The 7,639-nt window shown below is 35.7% G+C and overlaps 1 protein-coding gene across 1 annotated transcript in view; it reads left to right on the forward strand.

Moving 5' to 3' along the window:
- SLC25A21 (solute carrier family 25 member 21) overlaps window positions 1-7,639 on the forward strand; it is a 704,781-nt gene that overhangs the window by 509,708 nt on the left and 187,434 nt on the right. The window lies entirely within an intron of this gene.

A 7,639-nucleotide genomic window follows, 5' to 3' on the forward strand; every position in this document is an offset into this window, starting at 1 on the left:
CGTAGGAGACACATGTGGCCAGTGAAAAGTCTTCATAGGAGCTGCAGACAAGTAGAAGGTATTAGAAGGTATAACCATGGTGACATGTAGCAGAGAGCACAAAGCAGTAGAGGACCCAGCCCAGTGAAGAAGGCAGCTCACAGGCAAACAACATCACCAAAAGACATAGGCAACTGTGTAGGGGTAAAAGCAGCAGGGTTGATTGTAGAGAAGGCTTTCAGGAGAGAGGCTGCCAACATGAGCTGTTGTTGTTCAGTTGTTTTGCAGTCATGTCCAACTCTTTATGACCCCATTTGGGGCTTCTTAGAAAAGATACAGGAGTAATTAACCATCTCCTTCCTCAGGTCATTTTACAGATTAGGAAACTGAAGCAGTATTAAGTGGCTTTGCCCATGGCCACAAAGTTAGGTGCATAAAGCTAGATTTGAACTCGGGGAGATGAGTCTTCTTGACTCCAGGCCTGGCACTCTATCCATTGTACCATCCAGCTGCCCCAAGAGCATGAGCTTATCTTAGCCATTTGTGTTTCCTGGTAACATGTCATGTTCCCTGGGTATGTGAGGGAATGTGAATGGAAGGAAAATATCACTGTGGAGGGTATGTTTAGAGGCATGAAGTATGAGACTTATGGCTTTACTAACCCTTTAAGGTTAATAAAGTTTTTTTCTCAAAACAAAACAACAAGTCATTAATTGCTTTCCTTTTACAGAAGATGACACTGAGACTCAATGATGTTAAATGTCAGTGCTAGAACTAGAAAACGAACACCAGTATTGCGGTTCTAAATAACATGTCTTTTTTCACTGCACCGTGATAGAAGGCATTGTTCCAGGATATTAACATCGGGGGGTGGAGGATGGGGATGCTTCCTTCCTTCAGCAGTCATTTCTTTGATGTGGCAATATCCTCACCAGGCACCACCTTCCCCCACTAACCCTAAATGCCCCTGCATACTTCTTTTTCTTCCTCCCAAGTAATGGAGGTCATTAGCTATGTTTCAGGAACTAGGGCTGGACCTTGAAGGATGAGTTACCACCTATCCTATTATATGTGTTGTTGACTAGGGCAGATTGGCTTAGTTTCCCTGCTAACATGGTAACTAAGGTGCAGCTATGTGGTGCAGTAAATAGAGTGCTGAGACTGTAGTCAGGGTCACCTGAGTGCAAATAAAAATTTAATAGCCGAGTGGGCAAATCACTCAACTTCTGTCTGCCTCCATTTTTTTCAGTTGTAAAATGGGGTTAATAATAGCACCTATTTCACATCATTGTTATGAGGATTAAATGAGATAATGTTTGTAAAGATACCTGGCAGATAGTAGACACTTAATAAATGCTTGTTTCCTATCTTCCCTCCTTTTTTTCCCTCCAATCATATTTACTGCAGGCACTAGAAATCCTAGAAATCTACCGGACTTCCTAAAATGCAGTATCCTATCTTTGAGATTTTTTATGTTGTCATCGTTTTTTTTCTCAGAAGACCTAATATGTTGATCAATCCTGGAATAAATAAAAAGTCAAAATAATTATCCAATATTCTATCAAAAACCATCCCTTTTAGTAAAGGAAGGAAGGAAGGAAGAAAGGAAGAATGAAAAAGAAAAATTAATAATTCAGCAAAACTATCCATCAATGATGTCCAAAAGTATATTCAGTGTGCTAAATTTATGGTCATCAACCTGTAAATAATGGATGGAGATACATTCTACCTTTTTTTCAGGGATATGTTTGGTCATTTTAATTATATAGCATTCAGTTCCAATTTAGTTATTTTTTCAATTTAATTTTTTTCTTTGTTTTCAATTGTTTTCCTGGTTCTGCCTACTAACTTTGTACCAGCTCATATAAGTCTTCCCAAGTATTCTTTGTATTCATCATTTCATACAAGACAATAATATTCTCTCACATTTACGAACCATAGGCAGTTTAAGCATTCCCCAATCAAAGATCATCTATTTTGTGTCTGGTTCTTTGCTACTAGAAAAAGTCTTGCTGTTTTTATTTTGGTACATGTTGGACCTTACTTCTTATCTTTGACCTCACTGGGAGTATATTTCCAATAGGTGTTCTTCTAGATCAAAAGGTATGGTCATTTTAGTCACTGTCTGAGCATAATTCCAAATTGCTTTTCAAAACTGTTGGCCAATTCACAGTTCCACCAATGATATATGGATGTGCCTATCTTTCCCATCTTGACATCTTTATCAATTTACTAGATGTGAGATGAAATCTTGGAATTGTTTTGATTTTTATTTCTCTTATTATTGCTAATTTGGTTATTAATAGTTTATAATTCTTTTGAGAACTGGTTTAGGATTTGTACTTTTTTCTACATATATTCTGAATATCAGACAAATCATTTTATATATATATAAACAAATTGAGACCCAGAGAGGTTGTGACTTGCCCAAACTAGCTAGTGGTATAGTTAGGGCTAGAACTTCCATGTCAATGTATTTTTTGTTTCACTAAGTAGGAAACAGATAATTTTGAAAGTAGGATTTGAAATTGTAGATATAGCCTAAGTACCTACTTTTTAAAAAGAATTTTATCATGAACATAATACTCCTTCCCATAGAAACATACAGATGATGTTCCAAAAGTCTTAGTTCAGCTTTAAACTAGTAAAGCTAGTAAAACTTAAAACTAAACTAAAACTTTTGAGACAACCTGTATTTAAAACTAATCGAACTTTGTAATCTTATTTAAATGGTTCCTCCCTTCATTATTGCAAATTACAACTCATCCATGCCTTCTCAGTCTGTGAGTACATGCCCCAATCTTTCTCTGTGTCCTTCTTAGATTCTGTCCCCAACATACTGGTTCCTTCATTTAATATACTGTAGTTATGATTGCAACACTCTAGCTCTCCATCTGTAAACCCTCACTGTCCCTAGAAGACAAGCACACTTCTTTTTCCTGGCATACATATTCTTGAAAGTTATCATATATATTTATATAATTTCTTGGGCATAATACAAAATTACCTTAAAGATGGCTACCATTAGACACAAATATGTATGTATATGTGTATGTGTGTATATATGTATGTATATATGTGAAATCATTCTATACATACTTATATTTATCAGTTCTTTCTCTGGATGAAGATATCATCTTCCTTCATGTGTCCCTTGTAATTAATTTGGGTTTTTATAATAGTCAAAATTACTTAGTTCCTCAAAGTTGTTTTTAAAACAACATTGCTATTATTGTATACAACATTCTCTTGGTTCTGCTCATTTCACTCTTCTTTATTTTGTGTAAGTCTATAAATATTTTTCTAAGATCATTGAGCTCATCATTTCTCACAGTATAGTAGTATTCCATCATGATCATATACTGCAACTTGTTCAGCCATTCCCCAATTGATAGGCATCCCCACAACTTCTAGTTCTTTGCCACCACAAAGAGAGCTACTGTATGGCTCTGTATTTAAAATACTGTATGCATGTGTGTGTCCACACACACATACACAGATTCATGTATGTATATGTGTATACACACACACACATATACATGCATGTATAAATGTGTGTATAAATACATACATAAATATAGAGTTTATATATATGTAGATTACATCTATTTATATGTATATATAGAGAAAATTTAAAAACATCCATTTACCTTTTTATGGCCTTTTCATTTGTATTTATAGATTTATAGGTTTTCATGTAGTTTATGTCAGTGTGTATGCTATTTTAATACTTTTTTATTTTGCAATTCTTTTTATACATTACACATTTCTTTATATTTTCATGTTTGTATTTTTATGACACATAATACTCAATAACACTTGTATGCCACATCCTGTTCAATCACTGGACATTAGTAGTTCCCTATCTTATATTATTACAAATAACATGCTACAAATGTATTTTTATGTATAGTTATTTGTTTCTTTTGAAATTGCATTCTTAGTGTATATTCTCAATAATAGTATTTCTGTGACAAGGGTATAAGTTGTATAACTCTCATTGTATACAGTTAAATTGCTCTACATCAATATTTTACCAATTGTCTTTCTACCTGAAATGTATGCATACCTGTTTTCCTTTACCCCTACCGGTTCATCCTAAGTGATTTATGTCCATTTTCTCCTAGAGATCTTACAACATCTTCTTTACATGCTGAAAGTCTTCCTTTAGGCTTTTAAAAAAAAATATTGTTTTTGTTGTTGGTAGTTGTGGTGGTTGTAGGATTTCTAGTGCAATACTCTATCCATCACCCCTTTCTCTTACAGCATGATAAGGAAACTTACTTGTTAAATCATACATTTCCTGAATAATGTCCCTTATTCTACTTCTTGAACATAGGTCACCCCTGGAAATATGCTTTATAATGTCTATGCTTACCATTTATCTCTCCATTGTCCTTTAGCTCACCTACAACTTTGCTTCTTTTGAAAATGTGATCATCCAAGATTCATACCACACACCATCACAAGCAGAATATTTGTGTTAAAAATATGGGGTTTTTTGTGAGGAAGGAGTCCAAGTGAGAAGTGATGAGTGTCTAGGCTGGTGGTGAAGAGGAAGGATGTAAAAGATGTTATGACTAGGGATATAAAGACAGAAGTTAAACAATCCCCACCCTCAAGAAACTTTTATTCTGTTAGAGGAGACAACATGTATATACAAAAATAGGTATATGCAAAGTAGATACAAGTTGTGGGTAGGGAGGCTACCATTATCTGGGGTTGATCAAGAAAGACACAGAATGTGGCATCTGAACTGAGTCTTGAACAAGACTAGGGAGTCCAAGAGAGGAAGGTAACAAATGTGAGAGAATCTAAACATAAGGGACTTTTCTAGTATGAAGTCATGGAGATAGAAAATGGAGTACCATGTATGGGGAACAGTAGCAAGGCCAATTTGACTGCCCTATATTTATCATAACAAACTAGTTCATAAAATGAGGTCTTCTGGAGGCACAAATAATCAACTTGATTCTCATTCGAAACTAAGTTTATTGAAGCCTATTTCTCCAAGGTATTTGCCTGTGGTATACTAATGCCCATGTTTTCACTCAAGGAAGAATGACTAAAGAATACATGGAATGTTAGTTGTTAAACTGTATGTCATTAACTTTTAAGAGATCTGAGACTGAGAGATAACTACACATTTCAGTGATATTTGTAATTGTTTTATTTCATTAGTCATTTTCTAATGTTGTTGCCAATAGTATCATTTTACAATCAGACCACTCAGTAATTATAGTATTTCCTAGTTAACTGACATTTAAGGCCTCATTTTATGAACTAATTTGGTAAATTATATAATTGACTAATCTGGCAAAATCCAGATGCATGAGATAATGTGCTACTCTTTATGTGTTCTTCAGATAACATCAAAGGCATAAGCTACAGACATCACAATCTCTTCCTCCTTTTTTATTCAGGAACAGAGTTATAACAGAAACCTCTGATACATACAGAAGGCATAAATATCTACAATTCTAAGTTAAGAGAAAGTTTGTTAAAAATCATTAACTTTTAAAAAATCATTCCCCAAAGATTTTTAATTTCTCCTTTGTATTTTAGTAATGCTGATTTTGAAAAAAAGTCACCAAAGGCTTAAAGCCCTGCCTTTAAAGAAAGTTACCTGAAGGGGAAAAAACAACAACCTATTCTCTTGAAATACATTTCCTCTTCACATGTGGGCATGATGTAGGAGAGTGGAATAGTTTTGTGCTCGAATCACTACTAAGAATCTTAGATGTATGATTATTCAATGGGCTTATTGCTACCAAGTTCTCAAGCCTGATGCTCACTTGATCTTGTTGATGTTGCCACTACCTATTCCCCAGAGAACATCTTATCTACATATCCAGAGCTAGCACATGGTAGAAATTTTTAGCCAAGTGCTCTGCTCTCAGCTTCCCTGATGTTCTCTACCATCCAACTGGGACCTCTGTCCCTTGTGACTTAGCTCCATAATCCTTCATTGCCTTGTGGATTTGGGTCAAGGTGTTCTAGAAAGAGCAAGAGTAGTGTATAGGTTGGGAGAGAGAGAGACAGAGAGAGACAGAGACAGACAGAGACAGAGACAGAGAGATATTAATTTTACTTTAGGTCAGGAAGGGATGATAATCAAGTATTTTTGCAATTGATTTATGAGCATCCATAAAGATTTAACAGCAATGTTTTTACCTTTATTTTACTATATTTATTGGTAATTTTATTTTTATGTATTAAATTTACATTAGCCCTTTTCTCTGATAAGATAGTGTATGAAGAACTTTAAACTTATGTCTAGCATTTTGAATTTGAAAATAAGGAACAAGGAAAAAGGAAGAAAAGAAAAGGAAAGAATATAAGAAGAATAGACAATGGCTCATTCAATTCCCAATGAGAAAAAAAAATGGTGCATTACTTATGCCACACCTGAATTTTACCAATTTAGTCAATAATACTGTAAATGAGCTGAATACTTGCTTACTTAAGTTGCCTATTGGGTAGAGTAAAGGTATGTAAAAATCTCCTCACTGTTTAGCTCCAGGGGAACAATTGATTAATTTCCAGGATGTTCAGACACTAGGATCCTAATATCTTTAGTGCTTCAGAGTATGTTTTCATTGATGTCTAAGGTCTTTTGTTCCGCCTACAGAATGACCTTTAAAATGATTTTGGCTTCTATTTTTTCCTCCTGTCAGCACCATACTGTATTGGCTAACAGTCATAGTCTCTTCCCCTAGCCTCTCACCAACAGATATTTTCTGACTTACTGGTTTGCCTTTGGCAAAGTATCAACTCTTGCCAAAGAGCAAGTGAAAATATTTGCAGTGATGTCAGATCATCAGCAAGATCTGATTAAGAAATTCAATGAAACTTTTCAGTCAATGGTGTTGACAAGCAATAAAGGAAGGCTGTTGTTTAGGTGATATTGTAATTTTTGTTTTGTTTTGGTTTGTTTTGCTTTTTCTGAAAGGTTAATGTTCTTAATCTAGAGCCAAGCAGAAGACGTAATATTTTATAGCATGTAAATGGCAGTTGTGTGAGATATAGAGACATCTCAATGCCCAGCTGAAACTATTCTCAGTATCTTAAAAATAAAAAACCCTGAGTTTCCAGGGGCTAGAGAGAAAATTCTAGGCATAATTTTTGTCAGTGGTAAAAGAAAAAGTATTTACGAAGGTAGAGCCAAAATGGTTGAGTGAGCTCTCCCCCAAACCCCTCCAAATACCTTTTAAAAAATAACTCTAAACAAATTCTAGAGCCACAAAATCCACAAAACAATCTAGTGAAACAAATTCCCGCCCCAAAACAACTTGGAAGGTGTGCAGGAAAGGTCTGTTGCACCAGAGCAAGAGAGGAGTGCAGTCCTACTCAGGCCATGCCAACACAGACCAGGCCTCAGCATACTCAGAGCAGGCCTCTGAGTAACTGAATCAGTAGCGGTAGCTGCTGCTTCTGGAGCTCTCAGCCCACCAATGGTAAGGTAGTTGAAGAAATGGTCAGAAGGAGATTACAGGGGTCTTTTTACTAGCACTGAGGCAGGACTCTGTTGTTTTGCCCACACACGGATCCTGATCGCAATCCTGGGTGGCAGTCTTAGTGCAAGGAGGAACACTAGAATAGCAGAACTTGCAGTCACAGCAGAGGGGGGACCCTCCTCACAGTTCCAGGGCAGAAAAGA

The sequence above is a fragment of the Vombatus ursinus genome, unplaced genomic scaffold (genome assembly GCF_900497805.2).
Source record: "Vombatus ursinus unplaced genomic scaffold, bare-nosed wombat genome assembly UNPS02015406.1, whole genome shotgun sequence".
In the NCBI taxonomy this organism is placed as follows: Eukaryota; Metazoa; Chordata; class Mammalia; order Diprotodontia; family Vombatidae; genus Vombatus; species Vombatus ursinus.